The sequence below is a fragment of the Diabrotica undecimpunctata genome, chromosome 5 (assembly GCF_040954645.1).
Source record: "Diabrotica undecimpunctata isolate CICGRU chromosome 5, icDiaUnde3, whole genome shotgun sequence".
Classification (NCBI taxonomy): Eukaryota; Metazoa; Arthropoda; class Insecta; order Coleoptera; family Chrysomelidae; genus Diabrotica; species Diabrotica undecimpunctata.
Window position 1 is genome coordinate 69396808 of NC_092807.1, and position 27758 is coordinate 69424565.

Consider the following 27758-nt stretch of genomic DNA (forward strand, 5'->3'; position numbering starts at 1 on the left):
ACGGAATACCCATTTTTATAAAACTATCAATTGTACATCTGCCGTCCTAACATGAAAGGTCCTATCTGCAAAATTTAGGTTTTGAGAAAATCAAGTTTTTGTTTCATTTCATTGTATAACGCTTGGTAATTTAAAGAAGTCTTTATGTTTTATTTTATATATTATGTCAGAGAATAGAATTTAATTGCTAGTCAGAATTTTGTTTTATTCTTTCCAGATTAGTAGATTTTTGATTAAATTGCCACTTAGGACAATTTAGCTTAGTGTATCTGAAGTACGTTTTTTTGTATTACTTACTAAAATTGTCCTAAATAAAACTAAAATTCAAATTAACTGAACACTTTTAATTTTATTATACTAAGTTTTATAAAATAATAGAACAAAAAATAGTATTCCTCAAGAATGGAGATCAAGGGAATGGGAATTAATTTATGAAACACAACACTAAAATTAACAACCAAAGTGATAACAAATAAACTGAATGAAATTATAACACAGCCAGAAGAACCACAAGGATTTAGGTCGGGAATATTATGCATCGACGCTATATTTATAATGAGGCAAATGCAAGAGAAATCATTAGAATACAACAAACCGGCATATCTATGTTTCGTGAACTTTAAGAAGGCATTTGACTGGGTTAAACTAAAAGACGTTATCCACTTACGGTACGCAAGAGAGATACCTCCAGGAATAATCAAAACGATCAAAAATATCTACCAAAAAAACACAATAAAAGTAGAAGAACTAACCAACCCTATTGTAACTGGCAATGGGATAAGGCAGGGATATTCTATGAGTCCTTTATTATTTAACCTGATTATGGATGAAATAACTAAAAAAGGATACCAAATGGTAGAAAAACAACTTAAAATAATCTACTATGTAGACGACGCAATACTGATCTCTCAAAGTGAAGATGATTTACAACTTAAGCTGCACCAATTTAATATAATCGCCAGAAAAATGTTAATTTGCCCAAAAAAGACAAAATGCATGCTTACAACAGCAAATTTACTAAGATGTAAATTGGAGCTGGAAGGTAAGATAATAGGAGAAGTGATGGAGTTTAAATATCTAGGCATCACATTATCTAGCTACGGAAAGCTCGAAACTGAAAAGGAAGTTCAAGTGAATAGAGCAAACAGTGCCGCATGCTGCCTGAATGAAACAATATGAAGAAATAAAAATATCGGAAAAGAAATGAACGACAAAATTTACAAAACAGTCATCAGACCAATAATGGCATACGCAGCAGAAACAAGACATGACACAGAGAGGACAAAGAGGATGTTAGAAACAGAAGAGATGAAAACACTTAGAAACATTGATGGCAAAACACTATGTGATAGAGCTAAGATAAGATACAGAGTACAGAGATACAATGTATATGCAAGGTGAGGTACATCAGACAAAGTAAGAACTGTGTAAGAAATAGAAGAGTAGAATGGAACGATCATACAAGCCGAATGACAACAAATAGAGTAGTAAATACGGCAAGAGACGGTTCCCCAATAAGAAGACAATCAGTTGGAAGACCACGAAATCGATGAGATCAGTAGGAAGACCACGAAAACAATGAAACGGCAACTTACTGGAGGTACATTGAAAAATAGACAGAGTCATGTCTATATAAAAAGAAGAAGAAGTTTTAAAACTTAGTACACAATTTACATCCTAATATATGTAACATAAATGATAATAGTTAGATTCGAAACTAGAATCCGACTCATTTCCATTTATATTATTGTCGAATTTATTGGACGTCCCAGGTGCATAATCTGGATCATTCTCGCTTTTGGCTAAATACCATACGTTTACACCTATCGCTGTTCTGGCTACTACATGCTGCATTGCTACAACCAGAAAATATAGACGCATGTGCGTCTATATCTTTTGCTACTACTACAAACAATAATTACGATCAGTTATTGCTTATACCTAAGGTAACATTATTAAACTTACCCTTCATCCATTTCTCACAATAATATATTTACTTAAAATACCAAAAAGCATGAGAGTATTCCCAATGTCTGACAATAAAAAATTTTTGTTTCCCCTTTCCTTAAAATCCCCTTTTTAATTAATTATTTGAAGTTATGTTACACACATGCTTATATCATACTAGGCAAAAATTGTCCTAAATGATGCCGCTCAGTATAAAATACTAGCTTAAATAGTCCTAACTGCATTTTTAAAGTCAAAAGGGACAATTTTTCTTAGTATATGTGAGATAGGACAATTTATATTAGTAAACATGGCTTTTTAGTCAGTTAGGACAAACCATTTAGGTATATAATAAGGCACTTAAGACGCTTATAGGACAATTTCATTTTGTACATACATAGATAATATGTTTACGAATGCCGTGAGCCAATAAAGTCATTTTACCAAATTTTGCAGATAGGACTTTTCATGTTAGGACGGCAGACATGCTGTTGTACACTATATCCATCCATGGTGATTTGTCAAATCAGACTTAATAAATGACAGCCAATTTGACAGATGTATTCAACAATATGGCCACTACCAACTTTCAAAGTGCGGAAATTCCTATTGAAAGACTCTATACGAAGATTGAAGAACTCCTTTAAATATTTGTTGCACTATTATGTTGAGTTTTTAAAGTATAATATCGTTAATAAATTAAAGAAAATGTAATTCGTTGAATAATTTGAAGTCGGGATTACACTGTAAGTTTAGTTAATCAAGCAAGTAAGCCTTAATATGTAGTGTAAGCAAGTATAATGGTTTTTTATTTGAAACTAGCTGACTCGCCGAACTTCGAACCGCCTTAAAATTAAATAATGTATCAAAGTTCAATAAGCTTCGTTTTCGAGTCTGTTAAGTAACAGAAATCGCTGGGTAATGAAATAAATCTGGTCGAGATGTCAATAGCGACTACAATTTTCAATATCTAACAGTAGCTTCGAAAACACAATTTTACTTTCATCTTATTCCAAAAACACTCGCATGATATTTGTCAATTGGAGCATTTGTAAATGCCGCAACAAATTGGGTGATGTTAGGCACGCGTTTAGTTCGTCTGCAGCAGTTAAATGGAAATAATTTATTAAATATTAAATAAGCAACAGTCTGAAAATAGAATCATGGCTTGAATATCTTTAAAAGTTCTGTTCAGTACCTGTAATGTCCTCTTGTGGGCCAATGTACACTCATCCCAAACTATTAATTTGCATACCTGTAAATTCTTCGCCATTGCTCTATTTTTTAGCGATATTGCAATATTTCTAGCATTTTGTTATGTCGGACTTTGTCAAAAGCCTTTTCAGAATCGATTGCACAAATGTACACATTTTGATTTATATCTCTGCATCTCTGTACTAGCACCTGTACACTAAACAAAGCTTCTCTTGTACCCAAGCCACTCCTAAACCCAAATGGAGTATTGCTAATTCTTTCCTCTAACAGCGTGTAAATTCTGCTGAGTATTACTCGCAGGAAAATCTTCAAAACGTGACTCAACAGACTTATTGTCCGATAATCACCGCATGTCTTTGGACGATGTTTCTTAGGTATTGTGACAAATGTCGACTTTAACCAATCAGTTGGTAATATCCCAGTGTAATAAATTCTGTTAAAGAGATTACACAGAGCTTTAATTCCATTTTCTCCCAAAAACTTTAGTATTTCAGCACTTACTTTATCGGGGCCAAGTGCTTTTCCATTTTTGCCGTTTGTATTGAACGTGTAACCTCACTTTCTGTTATAGACGGACCTGATATAGCAGTCGGTGTATAGTTATATATCTCATCTTAAAATATGAAAGAACCATTAGATCTAGCTATTTTAGCTGGCGCAAATGATGAAGAAATAGAGTTGTTAGAAACACATGAATATTCTTGGTATAACGTTAAACAATAATCATGAAGATTTACTAATTGAGAATAATAATAATACTAAAAAATATTCATTAAATAAAACAAAACATACAACAAATTTGATCAAATATATATCTGTGGCTTGGTACAAGAAGTGCCTAAGTCACTTTTTGGCACTTTTGACATTTTTGGTTAAAGTATCTTAAAAAACCATACTTAACGGTTTCAGTGCAAGACATGCTAACAATACATGTTTATAATACAATGGCTGTATTATGTCTTAGGAACTTAGAAGGAACTTAGTTTGCTGCAAGGAGAACCTATGTTGCTGTAAATTGGTCTGAGGGGTACGTTTGCATTGTGTATATTTGAGACTCTGTATAGGTGTCCTGCTGTAGTGGAGTATTAACATTCTTTTTTGGTAGTCCTGTCTGATACTCCTCGAATTTAAATAATGGCATGCATATTTTATTCTCCAAGGATTTGGTTGAGTTCTTTTGTAATTGTGTGTATGGTCTGTTTGTGACTAATTCTTGAGTTTTCTCCTGGAATTAAATTTTGTCCATGATAACAGTTGCGTTACTCTTGTCGGCTGGTAAGATTATTCAATTGTATGTTAACCGATTAATTGTAATTCTCATTACAATAAATCCCACATAAAAGAATATTTAACTTAGACATGCCACAAGAAAACTTAAATAAGGTACCAAGAGTATATATATATATATATATATATATATATATATATATATATATATATATATGAGTTTAAACAAACAAAAACATAAACAGTTCGACTTCAGTTAGATAAGTTCAGATAAATTTATTAATTCAGCAATTTTTGGAACAAGATACATATTATAATGTACACTACACTGTAATGTAATACAGTACATGATTTGTATAATTTTATTGTTGTGAAAATTGCTGAATTACTAAATTTATCTGAACTTATCTAACTACACACCTCACGCAAATGAGACTGCCGGCAGTGCCGGAGACAATTAAAATTGCGAAATTAAAAAAACTGAATATTCGCATTCGCGAATGTTCAAAAACTGGCATTCGTTACATCACTAATATATATATATATATATATATATATATATATATATATATATATATATATATATTTGGAATATATTTAATGGTTGAATAGCAGAGGTTTTATCGGTCAATAATTGGCAAATAAAAGTCGTCAACTACTTTATTGATTTATTCGAATACGTTTCGCTTTTTTTTAAGCATCATCAGTTCACTACAAATAAAAAAGATTTTAGAATATAAGTAAACAAACCAACAGGGTTTATACTTACAAAAACAATTTGTAGGGATTTTTTTTTTATTTTTTTTTTATTTTTTTTATAGATGTTATAAAAGCTCTACGATAACTTAACATTAAAGATTACAAACTAAACGAGAGAAACGAAACAAAATCATCTATTAACATCTTTTAAACATCATTTATAACATCTATAAAAAAAACCCTACAAATTGTTTTTGTAAGTATGAACCCTGTTGGTTTGTTTACTTATATTCTAAAATCTTTTTTATTTGTAGTGAACTGATGATGCTTTTAAAAATAAAAGCGAAACGTATTCGAATAAATCAATAAAGTAGTTGACGACTTTTATTTGCCATAATAAACATAATTGTATTATGTTTATTATGGCTAGTAAATAGTATTGCTAATTCTTTCCTCTAACAGCGTGTAAATTCTGCTGAGTATTACTCGCAGGAAGATCTTCAAAACGTGACTCAACAGATTTATTGTCCGATAATCACCGCATGTCTTTGGACGATGTTTCTTAGGTATTGTGACAAATGTCGACTTTAACCAATCAGTTGGTAATATCCCAGTGTCATAAATTTTGTTAAAGAGATTACACAGAGCTTTAATTCCATTTTCTCCCAAAAACTTTAGTATTTCAGCACTTACTTTATCGGGGCCAAGTGCTTTTCCATTTTTTGCCGTTTGTATTGAACGTGTAACCTCACTTTCTGTTATAGACGGACCTGATATAGCAGTCGGTGTATAGTTATATATCTCATCTTAAAATATGAAAGAACCATTAGATATAGCTATTTTAGCTGGCGCAAATGATGAAGAAATAGAGTTGTTAGAAACACTTATGAATATTCTTGGTATAACGTTAAACAATAATCATGAAGATTTACTAATTGAGAATAATAATAATACTAAAAAATATTCATTAAATAAAACAAAACATACAACAAATTTGATCAAATATATATCTGTGGCTTGGTACAAGAAGTGCCTAAGTCACTTTTTGGCACTTTTGAGATTTTTAGTTAAAGTATCTTAAAAAACCATACTTAGGGGAGGATGGGGCATCATGGACCATGGGGGTAATGTAAACCACATCGGTTATTTTGTTTAAAATTGGCAACACTGCATCTAGTAACTACTACAAATATCCGTAGACATCTTATCTACTTTTAGTATGAGTGTGAACGCACGGGGAGTACGTTCAGACGTGTTATAATTAAAAACACGTGTTTCGTCGCTGCTGATCTAAGGAATTTACTACTTTTGACTAAAGATTTCTCGGTAAGTAGACATGATTATTTTAACTTTTTGATACTGTGGTGTTGCTTGTAAAATGTGCTTTTAATAATTAAGATTTGCTTTTGATACGTTGTGAACTGGTACGTTAATTTCCATATTTTGAAAGTGTACTACGCATGGGGCAACGTGGACTAGGAGTGGTTCACATTGCCCCATTATATTTTTTTGACACTTTTTTAATTATATGCTTCTTTTGCAGTTAGAAATGGTACGAAATTATGTGAGGAAAACTGAGCAACAATCCTGGTCTCTTGTTGCCTTGAAGAATGCTATCCGGACAGTTAAAGCTGGGGAAATGGGCTATTTAAAAGCTAGTAAAGTTTATGGTATCCCGAAAGCAACGTTAATTCGCAGATGCAAAGAAAAAGTAACAAGAATTTCTCCTGACGAAAAGGGTCTAGGTTTCTACAAAACGGTTTTTACCAAGGAACAGGAAGAAGAATTGTATAATTATATCTTAGATATGGAGAAGCGTTTATACGGAATTACTTTGCTTGATCAGTCACTTTTTGGCACTTTTGAGATTTTTGGTTAAAGTATCTTAAAAAACCATACTTACCTAACGGTTTCAGTGCAAGACATGCTAACAAGACATCTAACCTTAAAAATCACATTTTCACAAAATCAAGAAATACCTATCACTCAAAGTCTCGTTTAAAATTAGTACTAGAAATACCTATGTAGACATAGGTTTTTTGGTTAAACTGAAAATTTGTACAAGAAATGCATAAGTCGACTTGGCATTATTGAGATTTAAATTTTTAATGTCAGAACTGCCTATGTCGTAACAGTCACTTCTTGTTTAAATGTATGACCGGCAACATCGCAACGTTTGCTTAAGGGTTATTTTATATTTGAGATTTGTGTAGTCTCTATGACAAATTTGAAGATAATAAAGTGCTTGATGTGATGTTAGTTTTTGCCATTGATTTGAAGTTATTTTTGTGACTAAATTAAATTCGGTATAAAAATTTAAATAGACAAGAAGTGTATAAAATGTATTAAAGGGAAAAACTTTAGAGCTAATGTATATAAGTAATTCTGATAATGGTAAGTTGATATCATCTACTTACCATTCATCTACCTCAACTGGATTACATTCACCATCATTAGATACTAAAACCGACGAAGATTATGAGGACGCTGACGTGCACAATAATTTGTATTTGTCTGATAGTTCAGATGTTTATGAACCATCCCATGAGTCGTCATCTGGTGATGAGTTAATTGAGAATCCTTCGATACTCGCATAAAAAAAGGCAAAGGAAGAAATGCATTGACAAAAGAACAGAAAACAAGGAAGAGAAAAAGAAATCCAAGTGGTTGGCAACGTAATAATTGCCGGGATGCAAAAAACAAGGGAAACCCTTATTTTTCAACGTAAAATAAGTTTGTTCCTGAAAAATTTTTAAAACCTGCTTGCTCATGTAGACAGAAACTTTATGCACTAGACGTAAATTCTCAAAATCAGTTTATTGCTCAGAATTTAAATGAAGTTGAAAAAAAAGTTGAATCACTTCGACACAATCGACAGCTAAGCAAAAGACAGTTTACAACTTTTTATTTTCTAAATAATGAGGGACAAAAAGTTAAAGTTTTCCGTACTATGTTTATTAATACTCTCGATATAAAACCAGGAAAAATAAAAGTATTAGCTAAGAAGAAAAGAGACTGTACAAGTGGTATCTGCCCTGAAGACCACAGACCACGCCAACAGAAAGTCACTAACGAAGCAGTTACCGACAATAGAAGACCAGTTTCCTTTGTATGTAAGCCAATATTCAAGATCTCATACTGAAAAAAAAATATTTGTCTCAAGATTTAAATATTTCGAAAATGTATCGGCTATACATTTCAAATAAAATATTCACCGAACAATTTAACCTGTCATTTTACCCTCCTTCTAATGATATTTGTGCAAAGTGCAATCGGTATAATTCATTAATTGATACAACTTCTGATTTGCCAGAACAAGCAGTTCATAAAGAGAATTATAGCCAACATCTTGCCATTGCAGATCGAGCATACAAGGAGAAAAAAAAATGATACATTCCGAAGCTGTAATTCTGAAAGTGTTGCATTTTTGTCATTTGATTTAGAAAAATGCTTAGCTAGACCCATGCTTCAAAAAAATATTTCATTTTATAAAAGATCATTACGGACCTCACTATCTACAGTTGCATAAATATAAACATGCCTTTTGTTACGTTTGGGACGAATCAATAGGCGCCAGAGGAGGACAAGAAATAGCATCCTGTTTGAAGCAATATATATTTTTCTTACCAGCAAATATTAACGAAATTAACATGTACAGTGACTGCTGTTCAGGACAAACAAGGAATATTTATGTTGCTGTTATGTTGTCTCTTTTGATAGAAAATTTTAACAGAAATGGGAGAGATCTTGTGATCAATCATAAATTTCTTGAACCGAGGCATACTTATCTAGAAACGGATACGATCCATGCAGCTATTAAAAAAGTCAAGAAATATACAACTGTCAAAATAGAAGTACCCATAGACTGGGCGAACTTAACTAGAATGGTTCCGAGAAATCCTTCTATTGAAGTTATAGAAATGGAACAAAAATATTTCCTGAATTTCTCACAAATACTAAAAGTCACTAAGTACATCGCAAACTAAACACTGACAATGAAAATATTTCCTGGCTTCACATAAGATGGTTACAGTATCGCACAGATGCACTTTCAAAAGTTTCTCATAAAACCGCTTTTGATTGAGATTATTTTAAGATAATGGATTTATCAAGTAAGAAAGCAACATGAGCTGTACGTTCAGATCAACTGTCTGGGCTTGCATCAAACAGTAGTCCATGCGAAGTTACGCTAACCCCACTAACCAATCAGAGAATTCCACTATCAGATAAAGAAAATTAAAGACCTCAAGGACTTAATGCCTTACATTTCTGTATCAAGTAGGTACTTTTTTTAATGTATTTTTGCTAGCTACCAGCAACAGCCCAAGCTGTAGATGATGAATATTTACCTGACGAGCGCATATATGAAATTGATATGTAAATACCAGAAATTTACTTGCCCATCTTAATTTTTAAGTAGAATATATATCACAGATAATTTGTATTAAATTGCCTATGTCAATACACAATTAATAATTTACCTAAAATTTTTATTTCAAGAAATGACTATGTCACTCAAAAATACAAAAAAAAGAGGAATTTTTGTTAAATTTTTAAATACAACTTATAAACTAATTTATTATTTTAACAGCATCACATGGTTGGTGTCAAAAATATATTAAATAAACTATTTGTACAACAAGACAATTTTAAGGGAGACAAATTTGGCCTTATTGAAAAACATAAAATTTTTGACTTAGGCACTTCTTGTACCAAGCCACACATATAACTATATAAATATAAGTATGTTGTTTTGTTTGTCCGTTTGTCTTGTTTTCTATTCTTTTGTCAATGCATTTCTTCCTTTGCCTTTTTTTTATGCGAATATTGAAGGATTCTCAATTAACTCATCACCAGATGACGACTCATGGGATGGTTCATAAACATCTGAACTATCAGACAAATACAAATTATTGTGCACGTCAGCGTCCTCATAATCTTCGTCGGTTTTAGTATCTAATGATGGTGAATGTAATCCAGTTGAGGTAGATGAATGGTAAGTAGATGATATCAACTTACCATTATCAGAATTACTTATATACATTAGCTCTAAAGTTTTTCCCTTTAATATATTTTATACACTTCTTGTCTATTTAAATTTTTATACCGAATTTAATTTAGTCACAAAAATAACTTCAAATCAATGGCAAAAACTAACATCACATCAAGCACTTTATTATCTTCAAATTTGTCATAGAGACTACACAAATCTCAAATATAAAATAACCCTTAAGCAAACGTTGCGATGTTGCCGGTCATACATTTAAACAAGAAGTGACTGTTACGACATAGGCAGTTCTGACATTAAAAATTTAAATCTCAATAATGCCAAGTCGACTTATGCATTTCTTGTACAAATTTTCAGTTTAACCAAAAAACCTATGTCTACATAGGTATTTCTAGTACTAATTTTAAACCAGACTTTCAGTGATAGGTATTTCTTGATTTTGTGAAAATGTGATTTTTAAGGTTAGATAGACTGTCTTGTTAGCATGTCTTGCACTGAAACCGTTAGGTAAGTATGGTTTTTTAAGATACTTTAACCAAAAATCTCAAAAGTGCCACAAAGTGACTTAGGCACTTCTTGTACCAAGCCACAGATATATATTTGATCAAATTTGTTGTATGTTTTGTTTTATTTAATGAATATTTTTTAGTATTATTATTATTCTCAATTAGTAAATCTTCATGATTATTGTTTAACGTTATACCAAGAATATTCATAAGTGTTTCTAACAACTCTATTTCTTCATCATTTGCGCCAGCTAAAATAGCTATATCTAATGGTTCTTTCATATTTTAAGATGAGATATATAACTATACACCGACTGCTATATCAGGTCCGTCTATAACATGAAAGTGAGGTTACACGTTCAATACAAACGGCAAAAAATGGAAAAGCACTTTTCCCCGATAAAGTAAGTGCTGAAATACTAAAGAAGTCGACATTTGTCACAATACCTAAGAAACATCGTCCAAAGACATGCGGTGATTATCGGACAATAAGTCTGTCGAGTCACGTTTTGAAGATCTTCCTGCGGGTAATACTCAGCAGAATTTACACGCTGTTAGAGGAAAATATTAGCAATACTATTTACTAGCCATAATAAACATAATACAGTTATGTTAATTATGGCAAATAAAAGTCGTCAACTACTTTATTGATTTATTCGAATACGTTTCGCTTTTGTTTTTAAAAGCATCATCAGTTCACTACAAATAAAAAAGATTTTAGAATATAAGTAAACAAACCAACAGGGTTCATACTTACAAAAACAATTTGTAGGGTTTTTTTTTATTTTTTTTTATTTTTTTTTTATTTTTTTATTTTTTTATAGATGTTATAAAAACTCTACGATAACTTAACATTAAAGATTACAAACTAAACGAGAGAAACGAAACAAAATCATCTATAAACATCTTTTAAACATCATTTATAACATCTATAAAAAAAAACCCTACAAATTGTTTTTGTAAGTATGAACTCTGTTGGTTTGTTTACTTATATTCTAAAATCTTTTTTATTTGTAGTGAACTGATGATGCTTTTAAAAATAAAAGCGAAACGTATTCGAATAAATCAATAAAGTAGTTGACGACTTTTATTTGCCAATTATTGACCGATAAAACCTCTGCTATTCAACCATTGAATATATTCCAAATATATATATATATATATATATATATATATATATATATATATATATAGGTATATATATATATATATATATATATATATATATATATTAGTGATGTAACGAATGTCAGTTTTTGAACATTCGCGAATGCGAATATTCAGTTTTTTTAATTTCGCAATTGTAATTGTCTCCGGCACTGCCGGCAGTCTCATTTGCGTGAAGTGTGTAGTTAGATAAGCTCAGATAAATTTAGTAATTCAGCAATTTTCACAACAATAAAATTATACAAATCATGTACTGTATTACATTACAGTGTAGTGTACATTATAATATGTATCTTGTTCCAAAAATTGCTGAATTAATAAATTTATCTGAACTTATCTAACTGAAGTTGAACTGTTTATGTTTTTGTTTGTTTAAACTCATATATATATACTCTTGGTACCTTATTTAAGTTTTCTTGTGGCATGTCTAAGTTAAATATGCTTTTATGTGGGATTGATTGTAATGAGAATTACAATTAATCGGTTAACATACAATTGAATAATCTTACCAGCCGACAAGAGTAACGCAACTGTTATCATGGACAAAATTTAATTCCAGGAGAAAACTCAAGAATTAGTCACAAACAGACCATACACACAATTACAAAAGAACTCAACCAAATCCTTGGAGAATAAAATATGCATGCCATTATTTAAATTCGAGGAGTATCAGACAGGACTACCAAAAAAGAATGTTAATACTCCACTACAGCAGGACACCTATACAGAGTCTCAAATATACACAATGCAAACGTACCCCTCAGACCAATTTACAGCAACATAGGTTCTCCTTGCAGCAAACTAAGTTCCTTCTAAGTTCCTAAGACATAATACAGCCTTGTATTATAAACACTTTTATAAAGAACTCACAACATGTTCAATAAAAAACTAGCAGAAATAGATTCAAATTCCAACATGCTAATTCGTTTTGACATTACCAACCTATTCATTAATGTGCCTCCGGAAAAAACCTTAAAAATAATAAGAAACAAACAGTGGATGATACATTAACAACATTAGCAAAAATTAATGTATCAGATATTAACTCCATTATTAGCAGATATTTTTATGGTAGAATTTGAGCAAAACATTGTGTACAAACATGACCAAAAATCTAAAGTATGGTGGCAATATTTAGATTATGTCTTCTCTATTTGGCCTCAGGGACCAGAAGCATTAAACAAATTTCTGATTTACATTACCTGTAAATAAAAATCGATCAAATTCATCATGGAAAAGAGAACAAAAACTCATTACCATTTATGGATGTGTTGATCACAAAGAAGAATATAGGATATGTTCATCAGATCATAAGTCTTCCAGACCAGCTTACACCAACAGATATTTAAATTATCACTCAAAAACATAACATAAATACCAAAAAGGGAATAATCAAATCAAAGATTTTAACAAAAAATTATTATCCATCGTCATTTCTGAACAAGGTATTTTAGACCAATGAAATTGGTAAAAATAAGAATTTTTCGTCATAACTGTATAGACGGGTTTGACAGTTGAAATGTGTAGTATGGGGTAATACAAAAGACTCATCATCTAGGGATTCATCAATTTTTGAACGGAAATATGTTTAAATACACAATCAAGACATCAAGCTCATTATTTTGCTGATAACTTGTCTATTTAGAGATTGGACGTCAACAGACAACTTTTTTGGAAAAAAATACACAAAATGAGATATGCTAAATTAAAATCGGTTAATAAACAAAAAGGTTAGAGCCAAATAAACAACCAAATCACTGTTTTTGAATAGTATTTATAACTTTTGTATTATTTATTAAAATTTGTTTAAGTTTAACTGAACTTGAGATTCTTATCCTGTTTGAATGGTGTGCAAAAGATGGGCCAGACCGGTTGAATAGGTTTTGCGAAATTTAATTTATTTATAAGGTTTTTCGAGTAATGAGCTAATTTGTAAATTTGTCCAGATAATTTGACCGAATGTATCTCAATAATTCGGATCTTATTTTCTTTGTTAAGACGTATATTAATAACCTATGAAAACAAAGTTTTAAAAAATTACAATTATGTGCAAATGAATGATTTAATAATAAATAGCACTTTTTAAGCTTATAAACATTTACAATAGAATAGAAATATGCTTTATTGTCACGGAAAATTATTGAACAATTTTATGGACAAAGCTAAAAAAAAATCAGTCAAAAAGTACAAAAAGTATAAAACAAAAACAAATATAATAAAAAAACCGAACAATACAATTTTAAATTAGTAAAATTATTGTATAACTTACATAATTTGTACAGACAACAAATGAGACAAATTGTAGCCACTGCTTGAGACACCCAAATGTAATTATAAACAATACTAATTTTGTTTGTTTGTTATACATTAAGAAACTCGTCAACTGAATAATATGGTCTTTCAGAGAGATAGATTTTTGTCATCTTACGAAACTTAATGAAAGATGTTGCGGATTTAATTTCTCTTGGAAGGTGATTATAAAGTTTATTTTGTACTATATAGAATAGAATTCTTTACTAGCTGGGTGGACGGGATCGGTAAATAAACGTTACAATCCGAATTTCTAATGGAGTAGCCATGATCAGGTCTATCGGGAAAAATGTTTAGATGCTTGCGAATCAAACAAACCGTTTCCAAAATAAATAAAGAGGGAAGCGTCAAAATTACGTGATTTTTTAAGTAAGTCTTGCAATGAGTTGTTTGTTTGAGACCAAATAGATAACGAATTGCTCTTTTTTGCAGCTTAAAAATAGAATCAAATTGGGCCGCTGTACTAGAACCCCAAAATGGAAGCCCATATCGAAGATGGGACTCGAACAATGAGAAATATGCCATTTTGACAGAAGATAAATTTAGTTCCTTCGAAACAGATCTTATTGCAAAGCAAGCTGAGGCTAGTTTCTTCCTTAAGGAGTCAGTATGAAAGGACCATTTAAGATCGTTGCCGATAAGAATACCTAGAAATTTCACGGAATTAACGATACTGATTTGGCTCTCATTAAAAGGCAAGGGTTGAATGACTCCTTTATAAGATAATGCTACTGTCTTATCCACGTTAAAGCTAAGTAAGTTGGAGTCTGACCAAGCCTCGATTATAAGCAAATCAGCGGTTATAATTTAATGAAGCGTTGAAATATTAGAGCTTCTCCAAGTAATACTGGTATCATCAGCAAATAGAAAAATTTTCCCTTTAATTTTCAAGTAAGTGATGTCATTAATGAAAAGTAAAAAAAGAATGGGACCTAATACTGAACCTTGCGGTACTCCACACTCAATGTCTTTACAACTGGAGTCGGTGTCTTTTATTCTAACCAATTGTTTCCTACCTACCAAGTAAGTTTTGAACCAATTCAAAGACACACCCCGAATTCCATAGAAAGTTAATTTTTTTAATATAATGTCGTGATTTACGCAGTCAAAGGCTTTGGAATAGTCGCAGAAAACGGTGGCGGAGGAGAGGTTACTATTTAGTGATAGATATACCTCATGTAATACAGAAAACATGGCATCACTAGTACATTTATTAGACAAAAAGCCGAACTGATTTTGCGATAAAACATTATGTTTAAGGAGAAAGGGCATAAGTCGAACTTTTATAAGCCTTTCAATAATTTTTGATAGTGCTGGTAACAAGGCAATAGGTCTATAGTTGCAGGCATCAGATTTGTCTCCACCTTTATGAAGAGGAATAACGATAGCAGTCTTTAGGCAATTAGGAAATATACCTTTCTCAAGGGAATCATTTACTAGCGAGACCATGACCTCCAATACATTATGCGGAAGATTTGAGAAAAATTTTAATAGATAATCCATCTGTACTATAGGACGATTTGCTTTTTATACTACGAATTGTTCGAATGAGTTCAGTCTTATCAACTGGTCTTAAAAAGAAGGTATCAGCAATGTTTTTCGAATTAGGGAGATAGGAAACTGGATCTTGTTGTGGCGAAATAGTTGAGGTAATATTTTTACTCACATTAACAAAGTAATCATTTAGATTTTCCGGGTTAGGAAAAGAAAAGGTTTGATTCGCTGCACTGGTTTTATTTCGAAAATCGTTTATTATTGACCAAGTTTCTTTTGAAATATTTTTGGAGCTTGTTAGGCGATTATGACAGTAGGATTTTTTGGCTACTTTGAGTAGTTTTAGATAGCATTTTCTGTACGTATTGATATAATCAGAGATGGGGATACTGTCATTAAATTTTTTTATTATATAGCAGAGAACGCATATTCTTCGCAGATATGCGAATACCTTTGGTAATCCAAGGTTTGTAATGTTTTGGCCTGATGTTTAATAGAGGAAATGCTTCATTAAAAATAGATACAACTCTATTTAGAAAATCACTAACATTACAGTCAATGTCCCCGGAAGAAAAACTCCAGTCAGAAGTCAAGCATGAATTATAGAATTTACGAAAGTTTTGAGTGGAAAAAATCCTACCTAATCGTCGGGTTTTTGAGTGGGGTGTTTTTAAATTTTTAAACTGCTAAACTTGGTATATACCGCTTCATGATCAGAAAGCCCCCCATTAATAACTCTAGAATGGACGTCAGCGGGTGGAAAATCAGAAACCACATAATCAATTGTCGAGGATGATGTTTTTGAGATTCTTGTTGGAGAATTAACGTACATTGTGAGACCATATGATTCAAAAATAGTTACCAAAGACAGTTGGTTCGCACAAACAGCAGCGTAGTCAATATTAAAATCACCACATAAAATTTTTCTGATTGTAATGGGCAGAATATCTAACACATTTAGCAGGCTCTGAAAAAATAGTTCAGTATCAGAGCTAGGTGATCTATAAACGCAAATAATGTATAGGTTAAATTTCTTATTATAAATCAAAGAAAATTCGAAGTAGTTTTCACCCAGCAAATAGTCATATTTCGAGACTGAAGGAAAATCATTGTTATTAGAAAGAATCAGAGTGCCACCATGAGCTGAACTTGAACGATCATACTTAGCAATTGTGGTATATTCTTGAATGAAAATTGGCTCATTAACTTCAAGCCAGTGCTCCGTCCCTGCAACTAACTCGGGAAACCCTAATTCTTTCAGAAACAAAAATAACTCGTCTGTCTTATTTCTAATCGATCGAATATTAACAAGAACCATGCCAAAGTTGCTAGCAGTTGAATTTGAGGATTCTAGACCCTCACAACACGTCGAAACATTTAAAAATTTCGCCTTGGAGAAGCGGTGGAAAAGTAATTTTGATGACATTCCCTTGATCTTTGCAGATGGATAATTCTTTCAGCAGCGATAAAGGACCTAAACGCAGCTAGATCTTCGTCTACCTCAGCTGGACCAATTCCATAGGCATCATGAAATTTCAAATAAATTTTCAGATCTTCTGTAGTCGTGGAAAGTTCTTCAGAAGCCAAGAATAGTTTGATGCTTGTTTTCGTAAAACGACCATAACAAACCGAAGCAGGTTGGTCGTACAGAAAGGCAAGATGCAGTTTGATGGCTTTTAATATCTCTGGTTCTCTTAATCTTGCTAGAAGATATCGATTGTCGGAAGGGTCTGTGTTCAAGGTTAATCTAACCTTCGGTGGGGTCAAAGGGTCCAGATTTACAGTAGGCATTGCAATATTTTCTTTTACAAAATTAATGTGAGAATAAGTATGCGGATTTGATTTGCAAATTTCAATTGCATGTTTATCTGAAACTACATTTATCTTTTCCCCTGTATTTTTGTTATCATTCAAAATGGTTAATGAATTTTCTTGGCTAACGGGGCTTCTAGTATTCTCCATGGATTTGTTGTTTAATTCTGGAGATGACTCTAAATTCCGTGGTTCAGAAGTTGAAAATTCAATAGACCATTTAATATGAACGTTAGGTGGCCAAATTTCCTTATTAAAGTAACTTAATGGAGGATTTAGACTTCATACCTATTTTGAATGATGAACCATTAGAAGGACCTTGTCTTTTCAGCAGGGCATAACATCTAATATACTCCCTTAACCCTAACTTCTCTTTAATAAAGTGGACCACTTGAATAGGAGTATATTCTGGAGTTAGGTTGCTAAAAACTGCATATTGCCACTTCTCTTCTGCAGTGTTTGAACTTTGTTGAGGAACTACTCCGGGCTCTTGAGTATCATCTGTTTGAGTGGCCGAGGTGACGCAAACAGAATTTTTCATAAATACCTCTGTCTTTTTTGGTAGAGTGGGTATTTTATTGTGAAGTTTACAGATTTGATTTGAAATTTGGTTGATATTTGATGAGAGCCTTTCCAAGCCCACTTTAATATCAGCTGAATTAGAGTCGTGTACCTGAACGTTGATAGTCTCGTCGGTACAGCCAAAAAAAAAAACCGTCGATATATTGAAGTGAACAAATCACTTGATTTATGGATGTCGTCAATTTTTTTTGTAAGGTAGTCCAGCTTACTATCATTTTTAGTTAGTAAATCGTAGATCTCCATAAAAACAGGCATATTGTCGGTAATTTTCTTGATCATATCAATTAGAGCCTCAAAGTTCTCTAAAAGCAATTGGTTTCTTGACAATTTTGATATTTTCTCGTTTAACTATCTTAAGGATGGAGAATCACATAATGTACAACAAAATCTCAGGTGGTGAAATTTTTGGTTCAATATTACTTTCGTGGTCACTTTATCTAGACCAGAACATTTCATGCAGAAATATGGTCGACAATCACCGCTGCATCTCAATCTATTATATTTGTCGTACTCTGCAAATTCAGTATTGCAATTTTCGCACTTGTAGGTCATTGTCAATAGATTAAACAATAATTTGACTAGGTCAATATAAAAAATAGACAAACATAAAATACGGTATACACTTGTCAGCAAATAACAAAATTTCTCACCGTACTCCAAACACCGAAACTAATACAAACAATATGAGTAATTGCCAGCCACAAACAAAAACAAAACACAACCGATCACTTCGGCGGCTAACTGAATACTGAATACTAATAACTCCGTAGAATTTAGTGCAAATTAAATGGCACAAAATATTCGAAAAGCTAGTTAAAAAACATAACTTTTAGAAAAAAAAGCAGTCCTACGACCTTTAGGAGCCAAGATAACCGCTTAAAAAAAGTGTTCAGTAGGCGGTACTGTAGACTAGCGGAAGCTTTATATTAATCAACAAAATTGCTGTTTTCACTATTCTCTTTAGAATTTCATAATATTTTCAAATTTCTATCCAGCAGCAGTTCTTGTACGTGTAACTTTTTTCATGTTTTAGCGCATTCCTTAGTAAGATCTTTTTTACGTTTCCTGTACAAAAAATTATGAAACATTTCAAAAATGAAAATAACAAATTATGGTCAATTTTGACATTTTGTATACCTAACGGCCACCCCGCCAACCCGTTAGTTACACAAATGAACTCTTCCGCTGTGACTGAATAAAATATGAAAATGTTTTACTAATAACGAACTGATAATTGCAAAAATCCAATATTGTATTTATATGAAGTTATAATTATATGAAATTATGAAAATATAAATAAATATCATTTGATAGTAAATTTAATTATTATATAAACCAAAAAAGATGTTTAAAAATAACAATTTATAATAAAAAATACTTTTAAAATTTAAATAATATATTTAAAATTAAATAAAAGAATTTTATTATTTATTTATTTTTTATATTTTAAACAAATTCAATAAATTATTATGTTTGCTCTTAACAAGTATGACAAACCTGTCAAATTCAGAACAAATATTAATTATAAAATATAAATAAATATAATTTGATAGCAAATTTAATTATAATATAAGCTAAATAATATGTTTAAAAATAATAATTGTATTTATATGAAATTATGAAAATATTATTAAATATCATTTATTAATATTCAACTATTATTTAAAATTATTATTTATAAAGCAACACAGTTTAAAGATAAAGCGCTTGGAAAACAATGATATATCTCGGGCACTACTGGACTAAATTTGCCCTTTGTTTATTTAAATTTGGTTTCCACGTTAAAATAATAACCTTTATCGTATTTCCACTGCAAAATTATCGAAAACAAAGCAGCTAATAACTACGGGATGTACAGACGTTTTCTTAAGTCGCTTTTTATTGTTATTATGGGCAGAGCTCGGTGACCGCTATAATATATACATATACAGTGTCGAAACCACATATAAGATTAAATATTATGTTTTTTAAGGGATTAAGCCACAATTATTGGTTGTGATTGTGATAAAAATCACATTTTTAATTAACTAATATTTGAAGTTTCAATTTCCACTCCGGAAATAGTGTGCAAAAAGGATTTTTGTACAAATTATGTAAAAATGTGTATAACTAAAGATTTTGTTATTGGTTATGTCATTTCAAAGTTGACATGCTTGACCTAGATCTTGTAGACCCACAGCCCATAACCGCTACAACACATTTTGAGGGTGGTGTTTTAACCCTAGAAATATCACATTCTGACTGCTCTTGTTTTGTTGCTTGTTCCATGTTATGTGTTTGTGTAAAAAATTATATTATAGTTGTGGTTGTCAAACGTAAATTGAGCAAAAATTCATTTATGTGTGCATTGTGTGTTAAATTGTGTGTAAACGATGTGTTTGACCTATTACTCAGCTATTGTTGGTATGTTGTTGTTGACTTCCTTTTTTAGTATTGGCAACCAAGACGGCTACGTTTTGCTGATGGGTCTGCTACACGTTTTTCTTCGTTGAATAGGATGAGGGTTCTTTGATTTTCCTCTTTTTCAGAACCCCACATATAAGATATTTAAGAAGTTAATTTTTTATAATACGAATATGATTTTTTGTTCTAAAAATATTTTTTTAATACTAAAAAACTGATTTGTTCAGAGTATTAGGAAAGATTGTGTATAAATAACAATTTAATACTGTTTATAAATAATATTTATGTAATATAATAAATAAAAAAAAACAATAAAAAGCTACTTAAGAAAAGGATTGTACATCACGTAGTAGTTATTAGCTGCTTTCTTTTCGATAATTTTACAATGAAAATATAATAAATGTTATTATTTTAACGTGGAAACCGAGTTTAAAAAAAGAAAAAGCAAATTTTGTCCAGTAGAACCCGAGATAAGTCATTTTTTCGAGCGATCTATCTTAAAACTATGTTGGATTTTTTGAAGAGCGTAGCTGTCCCTTCATCCGGCTAGCCCAACTCCTTTTACTCTAAGTAGCCGTAACGAAAAATACTCTTTGTTTACAACACTCCTGTTTAAACAATTTTCAATAATTTTGTGGCTAAAAGTTTTGTTAAAAACTTTGACTTTTGTTATAAAAGATTGGTGAATTTCAGCCCTTAATATTGTTAATTAAAGTAAGAGTGATTTTTTAAAAGGAGCCCTAAATGCTCCTTGGCTCTAAAATCTTTGATCTTGGCTCCTAAAGATCGTAGGACCTCTTTTTTTTTCTAAAAATTTTGTTTTCTATCCAGCTTTCTGATTATATTTTGCCATTTAATTTGAACTAAAGTCTACGGAGTTATTGTAAATGTTTATAAGCTAAAAAGTGATATTTATTATTAAATTATTTTGTGTACATAAATGTAATATTTTAAACTTTTTTTCCATAGGTTATTAATATAAGTAAATAAGTCCCGAATTATTGTGATACATTCAGTCAAATTATCTGGACCGGCCTTAGAAATTGGCCCATTTTTCTAAAAAGCTTAAAACAAATTACGCAAAAACTATTCAACCGATCTGGCCCATCTTTTGCACATAATTCAAACAAGATAAGACCCTCAAATTCAGGTAAATTTTAACAAATTTTAATGAATATTAAAAAAAGTTATTAATAATATTCAAAGATAGCGATTTTGTTGTTCATTTTGAAATAACTTTTTTGTTTATCAATCGATTTGAATTTAGCATATCTCATTTTCTGTATATTTTTTTTTTTTTTCAAAAAAGTTGTCTGTTGACGTCAAATCTCTAAATGGGCAAATTTTTAAGTTATGAGCAAAATAATGAGTTTGACGTTTTGTTTGTTTATTTAAACATATTTCCATTAAAAAATTGATAAATCCCTAGATGAGAGTCTTTTTGTATTACCTTATACTACACATTTCAACTGTAAAACCCATCTATACAATTGTGCCGAGTAAAAATCCAACTTAATTGGTCTATTTTACAAAATTGGAGAAAGTAAATAACAAAATACTAAAACCGAACCATAGATGCCCATAAGAAGAGATTTGACGATAACGACAATATCATATATAAATGGCTTATCAGAAAAGGCCACAGGAGAGATTAAAGAACTGTGTTTATAAAATACCTTGTGAATGCAACGATTCTTATTTGGGTGAAACCTCAAGACCACTAAGTTTTAGTTAACGTGCACCACTAATCATAAAATAAACAGACAGTAAAAAGAGGGAAAAACAAATCATGTTACTAAATGTAGAAAAATGTGCAGCCAACTCATCAATACAAAATAGGCTCTGGTTACCAATACTGAAAGAAGAAGTTAGCAATAAGAATATACCAACATTAATGAGTTAATAAAAAGTCAGAGACATGTCGTCTATAACTGCACTATAAACTACATAAACACAGAAAGATCAAAATTTGATATCAATCCCCCAGAATTTCAATCATAATATGGCTATTTGCATAATGTGGCAACCTTGCGTTGGTTAAACAAAAAGCGTTTTATTTTCCGGGGAACTCTAAAACGGGGACAGGAAATAATATAATAACTGCAGATAGAAGATCTAGAAGAGAGAAAAGATATTCATAAATGATGATTTAAAAACCAAAGAAAGAGATACGAGAAAAGAAATAACTGAAAAATGTGAACAACTCAGGGAAAATGGTAAAAGTAGGTTTTAGAAAGATCATAGTAGACGGAGAGGAATTGAGATGGGAAAAGAAAGGAATTTTTTAAAATATTGGGATGCAAAAAACGGGGAGTAGTGGAGGAGGCCGAGAAGTCGGAAAAGGGGAGACAATTTGTGGCAAAAACAAGGAATATGATAAAGGCAAAACTGACAAAACCCTGGCTATGAAAACGGACACGAATAAATTAAACCAACGAATGAAAAGAATTAAACACATACAAATAAGTAAGAAAAAATAAGCATATCATTCGAAAATTGGAGCTTGGAACATAAAGAAGATAAATGGTAAAGAAATAGAACTCGTAGAGTAATTTGAGAAGAATTAAGAATACTAGCAATATCAGAGACCAAGAAAAAGGACAAGGACTAGTAAAAATGGAAAATAATCATACTTTAATATATAGTGGAGTATCACAAGACAAAAGAGCAGTTGCTTTGTAGGTTATATAATACATAAAAGACTATAAAAACAAATATACTTATGGAAAGCATGTTCAGAGAGAACATTACTAATAGAAATAAAGGATAAGGAGTGTAGTCGCAATAAAACTATTATAGTACTACAGGGACCAAATGAAGATGATAACGCACAAAGCAATGATGAATTGGGGAGAATTGCATGAAAATGGGGACAGTTAACGTTGGCAGCAGAAGCTGCAAGAGAACTATACATTGCAGGGGATTTCAATAGTAGGGTCAGAATAAAAGAAGAAATATACACTAGACATATAAGACCATATGGAGAAATACCAAAAATAACAATGAAAGGAGATTGTTAGAATTATGCACTTACTAGAAACAATACGACAATAATTAACACATTTTTTCATCACAAAGAAATACACATGTATACTAGAGAAGTCAAAATGAAAAATTGACTATATAATATTTTTTTTATATAGTTGAAAGCAATGACAAGAACAAAAGTAGATAATGAACGCAAAAATACACAAAAACCCGAAATAGGCAGCGACCATTACTTGGTAGTAACTACCAAGACTCGAATGAGTATAGTTTTTAATCGTTGTTGCATACAATCTTTTTACATTGAACTTTGTTTTCAAAAGCTGTTTTAAATAATTGTTTAATAGAAAGAAATATAGTTAATGCCCTTGCAGAGGCAGAAATATTAGCGGAACGGAGAGGCAGAGTTTACCATCCCTTTCTCAAGAGGACTATTCGGATGTACAATTTAAGATTTGTATATATTAACAAAGCCCCTCAAAATATAGGCATAGGCAAGTTAAGCTTGAATGGCTCTTTTTTTTGTTCAGCCGACATTAAACCAATATATTTCTTGCCCTTTTATTATTTTTTCAGCTAATTTACAAGAAACGAATTGTTTTAGATCAATATTTCTAGATAGGAAAGGTTGTCTGGTTGCAGGTTCAAAAGGTTTTGCAGTATATCTTCGGATTTTCTTGGGTATATGTATATTAAGTGGTTTTCATATTGGAAATTTTATCAATTTTTCCCTTAAAAATCATTAGTGTGCTGACATGAAGGCACTTACTTATTATGTTTTTTCCTGGAATGTGCAGCAATATATCATTCCTAGTGATATTATGCAACAACAAAAAAATATATAAATAATTTATTAGTAGACTAAAATACAAAAAATGATTAGTCCTTTAAGCACTAACCCATTAAACCCATTAAAAATATACCTACTTATGTAAAGTCTACAGCCAATATATATATATATATATATATATATATATATATATATATATTTAAACCTAGAGAGGTAAGATTAATACTATTACACTGTTAAACTAATATTTATAAAATAAAGTTAATACAGTGCTTATTGAAAATGACAAATTTGCCGAAACGTTTAAGCAATAATTGAATAGTTTTATTTACAACACACCGACAAACCCAGGAAATGAAAAAGTTTATATTTAATTTTAATATATATATATATATATATATATATATATATATATATATATATATATATATATATATATATATATATATATATATTATGTAATCTAGGTTTATGCAGAAAGATTTTTTCCATTAATTCGAAATTTACAATAAGAAATTAAAATGATTCACATCTAATTGGTCTTAAGTTGTTATCAAAAAGTAATTGTTTTAGTTCAAACTACAATTTTCCTAGTTGACTTTGCTTCATAATTACGGGCTGAGCTTATTATACAAGATCAGGCCATTTGAGTATATGGTTTTTTATGCACCCGAAGTTATGTAATGTAAAGTAATACATAAAATAAATGTATCGAATAAGAAAATGAATCACATTATTTGTCCGTTATGTGAACAAGAAACTAATTTAAAAAGTCATGAGAACTTACAAAAACCTCTAAAGGGGAACCAACAGGTGAGTATTAAACTAATAACTTTTGAACTTTCAAGCAAACAAGAATATCACACATGGAAAGACATGCAGAAAATTGAGACAAGTTATGCTAAGCATAGTGCAGTTCATAAAAATGAATATAAGATACTGGACTACGATTGTAACAGAAGTAACTTCAACGGTAGGTGCAATACTTTGTTACTTCTAATAATTAAAACTTATACTTGTCTATCTTTAGGATATAAGCCCAACTATAAAATTGGGACAGAGAAATCTGGTGGATCAATTAAAATTAAACGAGTGTGTCCCCCCAGGCTGATTAGCAAACTGAGAGATCAAGGACAACCTTCAGTCATTTAATGGAAAACATGTACTGAACATAAAGGAGAATTTAAGAACCATGTATCTTTTCACTCAAAAGCACAAGAAAAATGGATTTAGGGAAGCACTCCGGTTGTGAAGTGAAAAGGCTTTAGGGTGAAAATAGCAAAATATTAAAAGATTCAAGAAAATTGGAAACACCAAAACTAGAAATACTTGCCCTATTAACAAATAAAGATCTCACAAATTTGTCAAGGAGTATAATACATACAAGAAACGAGATCTAAATAATATGGTAGCTACGGTTTTAAAGGTTCAGAAATAGAATGCTAACAACAATAATTACGCTTTCCTATTCAAGAAAGAAGGTAAAGACCAAGAAAATGTTTTTTGATAGCTACCACAATTATAATTAATCCTAGTCCAATTTGACTTGTCAGAATAGTCATCGCGTGACTCATGTAACAAACCTTACCCTTAGAATCAACAACATCCATGCCTTGATATGTAATATTCAATATACATTTTTAAATATATCTCCTAAGATTGTAGTTATTCGCTTTTTACATTAAAGCTAATTTTGTAATGGATGTGCTAATTTATGGGGCAAATTTACTGGTTTAATTGTTGCCTTTGCCTCCTTTATATAATAAATCTCACACTTTTGGGTCTTGTTCTCTTTAAGAATACTTCTCCACTCTGATCTATTTCACACTCTGTTCTTCCAATTTTTGATTTTTAAAATTTGTCTTGTTTTATTTGCTCCTTCTATCTAATGTTTGGTCTTTCTTTTGTTCTATGTTCAACTGGAATTTATTTGTTTATTTTGGAAGGGATTACATCTTCTTTCATCCGTTCCTTATATCCCTTCTACCGAAGTTGTCCATATTTGTATGAATGTTATGATATATCGGGATCCTGGTATGCCCTTTATAGTTCAAATGTATATCTTCTTCTCCACATACAATTTTCTGTTAATGGTTTATATATGTGGCTCAAGATTTTTCTTTCTGAATTAGCCAATTGGCTTTCTTCACTTTTCGTAAGTGTGCAAGTTTCAGATTAGATTCAGGTTATTTTAATCGCTTGTAAATAAAAAACTGATATACTTGATTCCCTTTATTTTTTACTTAAACTCAAAAATAATTGTACAAAATCAAATCTACATCTTAAACTTCTAATCGGTATCTTTTTCTTCTCTCTCTGCAACCGCACTAATGTTTTATTTCTCCTCAACATACCGGCCGCCTTGAAACGTGAAACACTTTCAACCATGTACTGGGCTTCAGTCGGTAATACACAAAGTTTCCATACGGGGCGTTTAAACATTTTATTGTTCATGTGGATTGTTACTACCCGCACTACTCCATCAGGTCCTGGATGAATTTCTTCGACTTTGGCCATTGGTCCACTTGGAGAGTTGGAGTCTGTCAATCTATCATTAGTACAATATCTCCTGGTTGGACGGTCCTCTTGGAATGCTGCTTCCACTTGCTTCTGATATGTAGTTCAGCAAGATATTCTCTTTTCCTTCTCAAAAAATGCTGAAGAATTTTTTGTAATCGCTCGAAACGCTTGAGACGATATTCTGGTATCTGACTGACATCTTTTTCTGGCAGCGAAACTAGACTTCTTCCCAGAAGAAGGTGAGCGGGAGTCAAACGATCTAACTGATCAGGAGAGGATGTTATAGGGCATAAAGGACATGAATTGAGAATTGATTCGACCTGAACCAGTACTGTATGAAATTATTTTAAATTTAAATGCGCTTCCCCTACAACCCTCTTGAAATGAAATTTAAAACCTTTAAACCCCGGTCTCCCAGATCCCTCCAAAATTTGGTGTTCTGGAGGGTATGAAATGCCAATATATTCCTTGCTCGGTAAAGTAATTATTGAACGCTTTCGAAATCGCTTGATTTTGAAGAAAGCTATTAAGACTCAGTAACTCTTTCTTTGCACCTACATATGTTTTTCCATTATACGAATAAACCTTACTTGGTTTTCCACGTCTGCTCACAAATCGTCTACATGAAGCTAGAAAACAAGCAGTGGTTAGATCCGATGTAACTTTTGGATGTACAGCTTTGGTCGATAAGCATACGAATATACATACTCTTTATTAATTTATAACCTCTAGTCCTAGTCAATCGATCTTTCAACAAAAACGGACCAGCGAAATCAGTTCCTATGTTAATGAAAGGTAAATATTGTGTGATTCGTGTTGCTGGTAATTCTCCCATATATAGGTTTTGCTCTAATGTTCCTGACAATTCCCTTGCAAATATTACGTCCGGATATTGGCTAAAACCTTTCTCTAATCAAAGCCAAGAACATAGTTAAACCACAATACATTAATCGTTGATGCTCAGAATTTAAAATTAAACGTGTTAGTACATGTTTAGGTGACAAAATTATTGGATATTTTTTATTATATTCGTAGTTTGACTTCTGCAAGCAGCCACCCATCCGGATAATACCATTCTTTAAAAATGGATTCA

At 31.3% G+C, this 27758-nt stretch overlaps 1 protein-coding gene across 8 annotated transcripts in view; it reads right to left on the reverse strand.

Annotated features, from left to right (window-relative positions):
* Positions 1 to 27758, reverse strand: part of rasp (protein-cysteine N-palmitoyltransferase Rasp) — a 372840-nt gene that overhangs the window by 114477 nt on the left and 230605 nt on the right. The gene's annotated exons all lie outside the window — the stretch shown is intronic.